At 32.3% G+C, this 14,489-nt stretch overlaps 1 protein-coding gene across 1 annotated transcript in view; it reads left to right on the top strand.

Moving 5' to 3' along the window:
• The window catches only part of LOC129971991 (gastrula zinc finger protein xFG20-1-like), a 44,591-nt gene that overhangs the window by 19,063 nt on the left and 11,039 nt on the right, over nucleotides 1-14,489 (top strand). The window lies entirely within an intron of this gene.

A 14,489-nucleotide genomic window follows, 5' to 3' on the forward strand; every position in this document is an offset into this window, starting at 1 on the left:
GAATTCAAAATTAAATATTACCGCATTCAGTGATATCATCGTTTCATTTCCAGTTTTCCCGAGCATTTGTGGTAAACTTTAAATACCAACTAAATGGTATATTTGGTATATTTTGAATTGGTGTAAATAATATTTTTTGGTTGATGTTTAATAAACGAATAAAATTTGTATTTGTTTCAGTTGGAAAATTATGATATAACATAAAATATATTTTTGTATTATTGGAGAATATCGCAAAGATTTCCTTTCTTTTTATATTGAAGATTTGTTTTGCATATGATATTTAAAGATTTTTTTATAATACTTTAAAAAATAATTTTATATAACGCTAAAGATTCTATTAAATGTGCGAATTCTTTGCCTTTTTAAGACATTCTTTGTAGTCATTTTCTATTAAATAAATAAATTCATTAAATTAAATGCCATCTAAATTTTTATGACTTGTGTAATTTCTACTAATAATAACGAATACGTGCGTACGTGCATTTGTCGGTGCAAACAGACTATTTAGCTAGAACTCTCACATTTGGCAAATATATTTTATTTAATGTTGAAAAGTTTGAATTTGGAACTAGTGTTTTAAAAAAAATTATTAGAATTTTAATGAATTAAAAATTTAGAGTAATTTTGTTAAGTTTCCTCTAAAATTGGCGAAGCATAGAAATTACCTTTACACGATTCCCAAAATGAAGAGTATTATCTTTTCAAGAATAAATTTTCAGTCTTATATATTGTTTTTTTACAAATGAAAGAAATTATTTAAAATTTATTTTGCAGCAGAATGTTTTATCTTTTAAATTAAACCTTATTGGTTTTCGTAATTTCTTTTTGAATATTTCAAGATGGATTTTTTTCGTATTTTTAATCATTAGGATATGATGATCCGGCTTATTTTTCTATGTTGAGGAGTTTGTATGTAAAAATTTTTGTATATTTTATTTATAATTAAAATATTGTTTCGAATCATGCGATAGTTAAACTTCTTCAGATGTTATTTATTTATCCTATCCCATATTTTAATACTGCTTCTCTTTCTAGTGATGTAATTCGATGCATAAATGAATAGATAGAAAATGACGAAAAGATGTAACAAAATCTATAGGACAGTGCACGGTTTTTAAGGTAGAATATTTCGAAAAAAAAATGAAGTTAAGAATATTATTCTGATTAAGCGATTATAACCATATTAATCAAAACATCCAATTGAAATTTCATTACAAAAATCAAACATAACCATCTGACAGCAAAATCTGTTGCAAATTTAGAAAGTTGAAAAAAACGAATCTCTTCTAAATTCACTTTTACACGAATTGTTTAAAAGACATGAGGATCAGAAATGTTTAGCATAACTTTTCTGACATTTTGATTATAGATTAACACGCTTATAAGTTGATATAAATTGTCAGCTCAATAAATTATAATGTTTAACACTGAAATGAAATATAGTTTTTTTCAGGGTGAAATTTTTTGCTTATAGAGTTTCTGAATGTTTTTTAATAAACGTACTTTATTTTAAAGCATGATAACCTTAATTAGTTGTTCGAAGCGGTAACGCTTTTATTTATGCTCTCATTTATAATTTAACTTTTACCAGAGAAGATATTGTTACAACTTTGATGCAAGAATAAAAATTGTCATGTAAAAACATCTTGTACAACCTGCTGTATTTGCTGTTGCGTCTGCGTTTTTTATTAATGCATAAAAAACAACGTATATATATATATATATATATATATATATATATATATATATATATATATATATATAATATGTGTGTGTGTGTGTGTATGTGTGTGTGTGTGTGTGTGTGTGTGTGTGTGTGTGTGTGTGTGTGTGTGTGTTGCCGAATTCGACCGACAAATTCAGAGGGGTGATAGCAGGCTTGAAGAGGATAAAGAATCACCATACAACATGGGGTCCCAAACGTCGTTTAGGTTGTGAAAATCATAAAAATATAGGGAGTTGGCAAACTTTTGGAAACTGTAAAAAATTAATAAAAAAAATAACAAATGGTGTTTCAACTATGAATTTTTTTAATTGAAAGAAAATTCATAGTTGTTCATCATGTTCTTATTTAAAGGCATTTTTCTTAAAGGCAAATTTAAGGCAATTTCTTAAAGGCAAATTTTCATGTAAGTAACATGCTGATTTGATGAACCACGGGGTCGTAAATTATTGAAAATGAAAAAGTAGTTAGGAACCCTTATCTGAAAAAATATTAAAACTTTAAGAAAAATAAAAGCTTGAAAATATAAGGAATTTTATACTCTTTCATTTGATATAAGTTTGTAGTGTGAAAACTGAGGAGGTTTTAAGATATTCCAGAAAAACTAAAATATTTGCCGAGAAACATCGCTGCAACATCGGCACCAATGTTTACAGAAGGTATTGCAAAATTCTATCGAAAAATTCTGAGGAGTAATAGTAGGCATCAAGGCGATAAGAATTTTCAAAGAAATATAAAGTCGCAAACGACGGTGAAAATTTATTTGCTGGAATACAGATACAACATACATTTACAGCACAGACATTTTAACATAAGGAAGGAGACGATGAAAAACTTTTATAAAAATTACTCAATGTTGCGGTCGAAGGTCATTACACAACCGACACCGACGTTTAAGGGACCACCAGACGCGCTCAAACATGCCAGGTGCGCTTGCGATTTCTCCAGCAGCGACGACGATCCGTACTATAAGATCTTCCACTGTATCCAAAGGTGTCTGATAAACAAGAGATTTCATATGGCTCCAGAAGTAGAAATCCAAGGGATTGTGGTCCGGGGAACGTAGAGGCCAATCAACAGATCCGCCACGTCCAATCCACCTCCCAGGATATGTATCATTTAGGTAGTCACGCACATAATTCAAAAAAGGCGCTTGCGCACCATCATGCATTAACCACATGTTCTGGCGTGCAATGGCCGGTATTTCCTGCAGTAAATCCGGAAGGACGTGCTGCAAGAAAACAAGGTACTTTGCGCCACTGAGGCTTCGGGCCCTGCATTTGGCTTCGTTATTTTGAAGTATTCTGTCTCCCGCAACCATCTATATATATTTGTAAAGCTGCTGTGGTGTGGTCAGCGCCTACTTGGATATTTCTATTGGTATATTCTTTGTGCTAGCCGTCCATTACCATCCTCTAAGTCGTAAATTAAATGCATATTCGTAATTTGGGAAATCTGACATGTTGCTTGGGAATGAAACTTATCGACTATCAATTCTGCACTGCTCTTTAATGAATACAAGCTGCTTTTATATTCTTCGAACCATCAATTCTGCAGTGCTCTCTGCTTTTATATTTCTCGAACGCATGGAAAATTTAGATACGAGAAAGCTTCTTCTCGACTACCTTGTTCCAAATCCTTGGATTCTTAGGGCCATTCTCTTCGCCAGGCTAATTGTTTCTTCGATGTCTGTTTTTGCGATTTTCACAGAATAATCGACTTATGCGACTCTATGTTTTATGATAATTTTTCATCTCCTTAATGCCTACTATCACTTCTCTAAATTTACCTTTAGAATTTGGCAAAACTATCTCCAAATATCGGTACCGATGTTGCAGCGATGTTTCCTGGCAAACGCTTTAGTTTTTCTTGAATGTCTTAAAAACTCCTCAGTTTTCACACGACAGAATTATATCAAATGAAAGAGTAAAAAATTTCTTAAAATTTGAATCTTTTATTTTTCTTAAAGATTTAATATTTTTGCAGATAAGGGTTCTAAACTACTTTTTTGTTTTCAATAATTTACGACCCCCATGTGCATTAAATCGGCATGTTACTTATATGAAAAATAGCCTTTAAGAATGTGCTTTCACTTAAAAAAATTCGTAGTTGAAACACCTTTTGTTATTTTGTTATTAATTTTTTACAGTTTCCAAACGTTTGTCGACTCCTTATATTTTAGCGATTTTCACCCTCTAAACGTCATTTAGGACCCCATGTTGCCTGGTGATTCTTTATTCTCTTGATGCCTCCTGTCACCCCTCTGAATTTTCTGGTCGAATTCGGCAACACCCTGTATATATATATATATATATATATTATTTTGTACGGCTTTCTGAAAATTCTGTTTTACTTTTTAGGAAATGTTTCAACATATAACCGGTCTTATTCTCCTCCTCCTTTTATTCAATATACAGTCAATTGGATTTGGACGCAAAAGACGCAATTATTCATATTTTTCAAAGATGGTCTTGTTTCTTTGAATCTGTTGATTTCAAACGTGTTATACAAAGTTATGAAGTGAGGAATAAAAGCAAGTTTTACTTATATCTGTTCAAGAATCAATATACCTAAAATATATTCATAACAGAGGCAAATACAAAAATGTAATTTGTTCGACAACTTTAAAATAAAAAGTTTTTACTGCTTATTGATGAGGTTCAATAGTTGTAAGTTTTTCTTGAGAGATAGAATAAATTATGAAATAAGTGAATGGAAAAAAGGTTAGTTAAAAGCAGTTTTACTCTAAAATTAAAGTAATAACAATTATAACTTGTGTACTTTAGGAAAGAGTTGTGAAAAATTATTAAAATAATGAAAGCATTGAAGATTTGACTATTAATATTTATTGCACTTCAAAAGAATAATAGTAAAGATCATTGAAAAAAAATCAGAAAAAATTAACTACATATTTTAACTCAGAAAACAAAAAATATTTAGTAAAAATATTGCTTTTATAAGATTGAACACTATTTCAATTTATATAACTGTTAATCTATAATCAGAAGATGAGAAAAATTTGCTCACCTTTTCTAATTGCAAAATATTTCAAACAATTCATTTAACAGCAAATCGAGAAAAATACAAATACTTTAAAAATAATTTTTAGATTTATGTATCATCACTCGTGCTTGGCATAAAATTGGTGGACTGCAATGAATGGTGACTGAAGATTTCAATTAAATATTTCTTTCAATTTTGTCGCGATGGCATTTACAGCCAATATTTCAATAATCACAAGTTTTGTTAGTCATTTAACTCATATTTACAAATCGTACACCTTTCTGTTTCTTTCTCTATGCATTTTCATCGTTTTTGGTTTATATTTTTGCCCATATAATTATATAAGAAGAAAGAATTATTTAAAAATAGGATCACATTCTGAAATATTTTCCACTACGATCTATTTGAAATAAATCTAAATTATGAAAAAATACATTTCAAATATTTTATTAATTTAACACGTGGTTGAGAAAATTATTCAACATGTAAAAATACGCCGACCTATGTTTTCTTGATCAGTAACAATGAAGAAAAAAACCTTTACAAAATATTAATAGCAACAATAAAAATGAATTGAGTTTCATTTCAAGAAAGAAATGCAATGCTGTAAAACATGCTTAAAGTATTTTTTTTTTCCTGAGAATTGATTAAAAATTTTTTAAATATGCGGCAAAAGTTGTTGTCATTAAAAAGATAATGTTTTGTCTTTTATAGAAATCCTTTTTTTAGTAATATTTTTGAGTATATAATAGCAAAAAATGCTTACAATTTGCTTATTTTTTGACTGAAATTCTGATCAAAGTTTCAAACACCTTCCACCAAGAAGCGCATTCTAATCTATCCAATTCAATGGGCTCCAAAATTATTTCTTTTCATGAAAATGTTTAACAAAGTTTTCTTAAAAAGGAAAAAAATTAACGCATAGACATTGCACTTATTTGCATAGTATACAAATATTTATTACAGCGTTCACAAAACACATTACACATATCTTGTAAAAAGGGATTGTCCAAGTAGGAAGAAAATCAGTCCTTTGTGAAATTCGTCACTAGAGTTAAAACAGATTTTTAGTTTCCAATGAAGTTCCATATTGGAATATAAATATTATGTGGTTATTGAACATCAAATTAAAAAAAAATTTACCAAGAAGTAGCATGTATTACAAATATAATACCAATTCAAAATCAAAGCGTTATTACAGTTGTTGGTCCATCGGAAGTCCACTTGAACGCGTTGCAATCGGTACTGTTATTAGGACAAGCATACGTTATTTTGAAAATATTTGCTAAAATCTTTCAAGAAACTAGAATTGAAATTAGCAATATCATTGTCTTTTAGAAGTATTTAATTTTGAATTAAAACTAAAAGAATAAAGATATTTTCTTCAGTGAAATGATATGAACAAGCATACATATTAAAAAAATATCAGCACTGGAATATTTAAAAAACAGAAATAATGTTAATAATCGTATACATATAGATGTAAAAACATTGGAAGAAAATCTTGCAACTTTCGTTGATTCTTCATCCAGTAAAATGAAAAAGCATTTAGATCAGATCTCAGAAAAATAAAATCTGACATCAGAAAACTGTCAAATTCAAATTCATACAAAAACTTTAAAAATAAAACTGTAATAATTGAATAAAAAACTATTTCAGTTCGATACAGAATGTGAAGTAATTTCCTACTAGAATAAAAGAGTTGTGTCCTATTACTGTGATTTCAATCATTCTTTGCTCTGCGATGCCTATTGCATTGGTTGCTGGCCGCGAATGCCATTCCGCAAATTGGGCATTTATAAGGTTTTTATCCAGTATGAGTCCCATAATGCTTCTGGAGATTTCCTTTCTGAATGAAATCTTTTCCGCTTTTGTCACACACAAAAATCTTTTCACCAGTGTGTATTCTGTAATGGTTCTTGAGACATCCCTTGTGAGAAAATAATTTTTCACAAAATTATTAAATACACTCGAAGGATTTTTCCCCAGTATGTGTTCGGTAACGATTTGCAAACCAACTTTTTCATTTAAACTGTTTAGAACAAATATCGCAAACAAACCTTTTCCTTTGGGGACATATTCCAGAAAGTCCTGCACCTGCAATGTCATCTTTCATAGAACAGATTTATTCTTTCTTGTTGACAGCCATTTTGTCGCTGTTATTCGAATCTTCGGAATTAATTTCAGATGAAGTATGCTCATTTTTTATATTCCCTGAAGTTTCGACAGTGCTTTGTTTCGTTCAATTAATTTCTTCTGAAAAATCATAATTCAAAAGAGGATTCTTGCTTCCAGTAATATTTTTGTTTACTGAAAGAGTGCTTTTAATAACACAGTCCAGGGAATTCGTAAACAAATCCTTATCATTACTAAACGATTGCCATTTGCTGTCCTAAAGAGACATTCGGCAATCTTCATAAGCTTTCCTATTGGATAAATTTGAAACCTTTGAATCATCATTATTTTGTTCATAAACAGATCCGGTTTTATCTGTTGTTTTCGCACAAGCCCCTTGAGAGTCTCTTTCAAAATTGCAAGCATTTTCAACATTTTCCAATGAAACATTTACCGATATACTTTTATTATTCATTTTTGCGCCCACTATTGAAGTTTCATAAGGATTTCTCATTTGTGCACTGTTCGAGGTTGTCTTGAATTTCCGTTTTCGCCTTGAGTCAGGTACTAAAAAAACTTCATCAATATTTTCATTTAGCGATGCATTCATTACTGCCGAATTTTCACTATCAATTTGACGAACTTCTGGTTGCAGATTTTCATCAATGTCATTCAAATTTTCTTTAATTATATCTTTTGCATTATCTTTCTTTCTATCCATTTTGTCTAATTCTTCTAGGCGTGGCAGTGTATACACGTTGTCACGATCCTTATGGAAGAGACAGGAGTGATTCTCACCGTGAGTCACTGTTCTGTAGCAAAACTGACATAGATATCGAGCCATTAATATATTAGCATTCAATTTAAATAAACACGTTCCCCGAAACGTGTTTAGAAAATGGCTGATAGTTTGATGGAATCAAGATTTCAGTTTTCTAGCTATTTAATGTTGGAGGCGTTATTGCTTATATCATAAAATTCGTGGATTTGTTATGATTGAAGTAGATGTTATCGATTAATGAAATATGTTTCATTCATTTCATAAACAGCATACTAGAGACTTTTCTCCTAATAAAACCAACTGCATAAGATTTTAATGTAATGCCCAGTATTTCAAATTTAAAATAGGCTTTCTGTTATGCAATGTACTGGCTATCTTGTATTATCTTAGTAAGTGAAATGAGCTGGAAATGTTAATGCCTGATTGAAATCAAAAGTTTTGAATAGATTTCGATTAGAAGACTTTGATATCATCTAATCCTTACTTTTTTTTATCTTAATTATATTGTTGATCCGGATAATATGTGGATCCTCGATCCTCTTTTTTTTTCTTTAACTCTTCTTTAAACGTATACGATATATTTTCGAATCAAATATTCTTATCGATTTCGTTTCCATTGAACTCGTATCTTACTTCACATATTGTCTGATCTTTTATAAAGAGAGAAATAAAAACCGATTATGCATTTGAATAGCATTGGTTTCAACCGATTCAAAGCATAATTTGATGCAGAACATGTCTATTTGGTATGTGTCTGCGAACACTTGCCAAAATTCATTTATCTAAATCGGTGCATTGTTAAATTATAGTATTTATTTGGATACATATGCACAAACAAAGACACGGTCTATTTATTGTTTAATTTCATTCAAAATAAAGAAAGGATTTATAAGTTGTATGCTAAAACAGTACAACAGTACTTTACCGTTCTGGTTCTTTACATTTTGCAGTTATGGATTTTACAGGAACTCCAAATGCGAAGCAGATAAAATTCACCTGAATAAATTTCGCTCAATTTTTGTAGAATTCTAAGACTTTGGTGTAGGCTATATACTGAAGTCTTTTCTTTTACTTTAAAGTATTTTCGAATTATTGTATAAACCGAAGAAAACCCAGAGTGACATGCTTCTGAAATTTTGTTTTTTGGTCTCAGGTTGGTCTGAAATATGAACACGCCTCATAATATCGAGATAGAATTATTGAAGAGAAAATAGAAATTAATCAAAACTGGTGATACAAAAAGGAAATGTTTATACTATATAAGGAAATCTACTATATAAGGAAATCCCGTTCCTTATATAGTAGAGTCATTTGAAGTCAGATGGCAAATTTTCCAAATGGCCCAACGAAAGAATTAAGTTTCCACATCTGAGCTTAGAATAAAAACTAATTAGCATTCTTAAAATTACTAATTAAATGAAATTAATTTAATTAAATAAAAACTAGTTAGCTTTCTTTCGGATTATACGCTCAAATTCATTTTTAAGAACGCTATTTTGTCTTCTCTCTAAGGTTTAGAAATTGACTCTGTCGATTGATTCCTAGCAGACCAATCCTTTAAGTAAGTGAGGACATGAGCGGATCCATACAGAGGAAATCATTGCACAGAATCTAACTAAGAGATGGATCCCTCCCATTTGAAATTTATGTATCTTTATTTATGCATTTAATATATAGTTGCCACCTTTGGAGACCGGTAGTTTCCTTCAGAATACAGATAGTTTTTCTTTTCAGTTAAATGTCTTATTCATTACTTCATGTTCATAATTATCCTAAGAAAAAATTTCTATGTGAAATGGTGGCAGACATCAAAAAAGTGCCAGTTTAATAGATTTCAACCAGTTCTGTTCATTTCTTATTTAATTATCTTTACCCTTGACACCATAATGCGTTAAAAAGTGTACACCGAAGAGCAATGGGCTCTCCCAGGAACAAAATTACTGCGCGTGCTCGGCTGATGTTGGAATATATAAAGCGATTAACGAAAGAATGGGAAAATCAGCTGATTTATCAGACTTCGATAAAGGTCCAATCGTTATGGCTCGGCGACTGGGAACATCAATATCAGAAACGTCACGTTTAGTGGTCTGTTCACGCGCAGTTGTTGTGAGTATATATCTAAAGTGGTATACGGATGGTGAAACGACATGTCGGCGGCCAGTCGTGTATTTTCCATGGCGCTTAGATTGCAGAGAAGAGCGGAGATTGCTACGCATTGTTCGCCTAGACCGACGAGCTACAACAGCCAAACTCACCACCAGTTACAACAGTGGCAACCCAGACAGTGTTTCTCAACACACTGTGTAGCGTACTTTGCTGCGTATGGGCCTATGCAGCCTGAGGCCGATGCATGTCCCTGCACTGACGGCACATTACCGCCAGCTGCGTCTGCAATGGGCCAAGAAACATCGGATTTGGACATCAGAAGAATGGAAGAAGGTTATATGGTCGGACGAATCACGTTCCCCAATCCATCACATCGACGGGCGTGTGTGAATACGCCGATTTCCAAAGGAAACCCTGGCTCTCGGATGCACATTTGGACGGATATAAGCCGGTAGAGGGGGTATTATGGAGCACATTAGGACAAATCTGTGCACTACGTGAACATCGTTGCAGATCATGTTCACCCATTCATGACAATAGTGTTTCCAGCGGGGGATGGTGTATACCAATAGGATAAAGCACCATGTCATAACGGTCGAATTGTTAGGGAGTGGTTCGAGGAACATTCCAGTCTATTCTTGGCCTCTAAATTCACCTGACCTTAATCCCATAGAGTGTCTGTGGTCCCATCTGGAAAACCAAATTCGTGCTTCCAAGTTGCCTTCTCACAATGTGAGGGAATTACAGGACCAGTTGGTGAGCGCTTGGTATCGGATACCTCAAACTACCTATTATCACCTTGTGGAGTCAATGCCTCGTTTGCCAGCACCATTGTGGAGTCGATAGTGCTGGCAGATTTGCAGGCGAAAGGTGGTTCTACATGTTATTAACAGGTTGGTCAATATGTAGTGGTCTTTGGTGTATATCATGTCGCAGTAATCGATTTGTACTTGCCACACTGCTGCAATTTCACTTTTTCATTCATCAAGTGAACTGCATAGATATTGAATTAAATTCTTATTCTTTAGGTTTGAAAAATGTAAGAAAATCATATGTTTAGATAGTTTAGGGAGCAATAAAAGTAATGTAAAAATTTAATAAACAATGTAATTTGAAGTGGAAAATTTTGGAATAATTTTTTTAAAAATTCGAAAATTTGGGAAAAATTTCCATAGGAAATAAATCTTTATCTTGAAAAAGATAAGATTTTAAGATATTAAAGGGTATGAAAATCATTTTTTTTCTGTAATGTTTTGTGAGTAATCGAAGAAAATTACTCAAACTATTCTTAATGTTCACTTAAAATTGAAAACGAATTGTCTATGAAATGTGCATTCCCATCTTCAGAAGTATAACTATTTCAAATATGATATTTTTCAATCTAACAGTGACACACACGAACGCTTTTTAGTTAGAATCATGTATATACTGATATACAGTTTTAAAAATCAATCTGACTTCTTGACACTCCATATGACAACCTTAATAAAGTTTATAAAGGTATCTGAACCTTATCAGTCATCCAAGGGCACAGTGAAAGGACATTCTGGCAGCTATTATCACAACAAAATGACAACAAGTTTTGGATAAGACTCTGAACTACATAACGTTTTGCATGCGAAAGACTTCCTTGCATGCCATCTTCCTCACAATTCCACAACTTTCTGTAGGCATGCATGATTTTTTTTCTTGCTCACAGACAACGTATCAGATTTACCAGCTCTTATTAATAATAAATTTCATAATCAGGAAAAATTGCACCTCTTTCTCTTTCTGAAAAAAATATTTAACTCTCTAAAACTTGTTTGGACCCAAGGTCATGATGGTATTCCTAAAATCGAACCAGCGTATAGTTTAACCCGAAACGCCAAAACTTCTGGAGCTGAGAAATGGATATCGACCAAAGATATTTTCCGACAGACCATAAATGAAATTCTTCCGAAAGATTTTAACTAATGGAAGAGAAGTAATTGTACTAAATCTTTTTATCACTTGAAAAGCAGCAAACCTTGACATCGTCGATACTCTCCAAATGGAACAATCGATATCTTGCTCTCACGCTTTCGCACTTGAATCTTTCCATCCCACTAAAAGGTATATTGCCTTGGTATGAACACTTTACATAAAGGTCCTGCTTCTTATGTAATTGAGGATGTGGAACGTATTTTTTTCCGGAGTGCAAATTATCGACCTTAAACTAATTTTCAATAAAAAATAAAATTACTTAGAAGCGTGCATTATTTTGAATCTATTGGAACTTTATTATCACATAATTGGCACATTATATTACACATGGAATATTGAGTTCGATTATTATGTTGAGGTTTAGTATAAGAGTCGTAAGCTTTAGAATGCTGATTTATTAGAATGTTAAACCGCAATTGCCAGAAAGTTTTGAAATAACGGCCCTGAAATCTTCAGTATAGCTTAAATGCTAATAATGTGTTATCGTCGCTAAATGTTGGAATAGCGCACTCTGTATGTAGGTGGTTCAGCATTCATGAGACCCGTTTTCTTCCCTGCTGTTTTTTTCAAAAATACTTGAAGTTAATTTAACAATTTAAAACTGTTTCAACTAATATGCTTTTCATTTATATGCAAAAAATAAATATTTATTCACCTAATTCTTGAATTATAAATTAATTGTTTTGAAAAAAAATAATCATACATTTACATGCGTTACAAGCTGCATAAACTTACAACCATAAATTATAACTCGGTCTTGAGTGAAAATGTCAGATGGGAACGTCTTGCCTTTATGCGTAAAGTGGGCAGGCCATCAATCTGCAGGAAGATCATAAGTAATGCAGTGCAGCTCCATCTGGTCGCATAGAAGTGCAATTACAGGGGTTGTACATGTTTTCTGACCAGATATAGCAGAAAGCGTTTAAAAGACAATCGAGGCGAAAAGATGAAGTGAAATCACACCAAAAATTCATCTAAGGAGATTGCAGTGTGTTGATCAGGTATTTACAGTAATCTGACGGATCCCAAATACGACGGTTTCGCCTTGTTGAGATTACAGTACAATGAAAAGTAAGTGTCATCCATTCAAAAGATGTTCAGGAACCATTGTGGGTCGCATTCCATTTGTGCAAGCGTCCTTGAAGAAGCGTTTAATTTTTTATCAGCATTTTCTTGTAATAACTGGTGCTGCGCCTGCATATTATATGGGTACAGATCTAAGATTAGAGCAAAACAATTCGAATCGACAATTCCCGTTCTTCTTCCAGGGTTTCAGCCCTTCTACTCCCCGTTGATATTTCATCTGCCAGTTTTTCCATAACACTTTTTGCAACATGGACAGAATCCAGTGCTCAATGATTGCCTGCTCCTTCAACGTTTTCCCAAATCGTCTGACTAAATACAGTATTCCAGCGTTTCTCCACCTTTCAGTATTCGTGACCCAGTTTTCAAACATAATTTTCATCGCGCCCCCAGCGTACAATAAAATGTATAAAACAATAATGTATGTTGAGTATTTTGGATTCTGTTTTTAAATTATTTTTAACTAACTGCCAAAACAAAAGAAAAAGCGAGCCAACGTTGGCTAGAAACCACATCTTGCATTTTGGACAAGGGGCAGTGAACAGATAAAGCGAATGAAAGGGGAGAAAATTTAAATATTTTATTTGAAATGAAAGCCAAACAGGGAGATAACGTTAGAAGAATATGAAAGTAGAAAAATTCGTTAATGAAAGTTAACATAGACAAGGTGAGCTAAATTTAGAAACTGTCAATACATTTTTTCGAATAATAAAAGAAATAAAACAGAAGAATGACAAAACAAAAGAAAAAAAAAGGAATGTTTGTGGAAGGATATCCACACGACCGATGCCGACTCGACCAAGCACGGAGCAAATGTTTTCTCATAGGAAGAAGGAAAATGTTCGATAACGCAAGTTTTAATTCCAGCCAGTCTCATTCGAGTCGATCCTTTCATCGCTATCGAATCTATCATGAATTTGTTTGTTACATATGTTTTCGTATTAATTGCAAATCACTATATTAAATATTCACGGCAGCAGATTTATGCAGACTTATGAATAAATTTTTAAGCTGAAGTAAGCAAGCATTAGACAATAGTCCAGCTTCAACAAGTATACAGACGAGCGTGGTTCCAAAAATAAAATCAAGGAAATATTCTCAAGAATACTTAAAATTTGGGTTTACCAGTACTGAAGTAAATGGAGAAGAAAGACCCCTGTGTATCATCTGCTCAAAAATGTTGGACGCAGACAGCATGAAACCTAATAAACTTAAACGAAACGCTTCATAGTGAGTACGTCAACAAACCCAGAGAATTCTTCGAATTAAAATTAAAATCATATAAAAAGCAAAAATAATTTTTTAAAGAAACTTTATCTGTGAATAAAAAAACTTTAATTGCATCTTACAAAGTTCTTATAAAATAACCAGATGTAAAAAACCTCACATCATTGGTGAAGAGATCGTTTTGCCAGCAGCAACTGAGATTGTAGAAACTAAGTTTGGAGATAATTTTTCAAAGCAATTGCAGTCCATACCTCTTTCAAATGATACTGTTACTCGTCGAATTGCGTGACAAATTGTTTTCAATACAGCTTGACGAAGCAACAGATAGTAAAAAAGATGCTCATTTAATTGCCGATGTTCAAATTTGTGATAACATGTCAGTAGTAGAAAAACTACTTTTCTGCAAACCAATAGAACTCAAAACATCAGCACTCGCATTATTTGCTATTTTAAATGATTTTATGAACGAGATAAACATAGAAT

Source organism: Argiope bruennichi, chromosome 6, assembly GCF_947563725.1.
Source record: "Argiope bruennichi chromosome 6, qqArgBrue1.1, whole genome shotgun sequence".
Taxonomy (NCBI): Eukaryota; Metazoa; Arthropoda; class Arachnida; order Araneae; family Araneidae; genus Argiope; species Argiope bruennichi.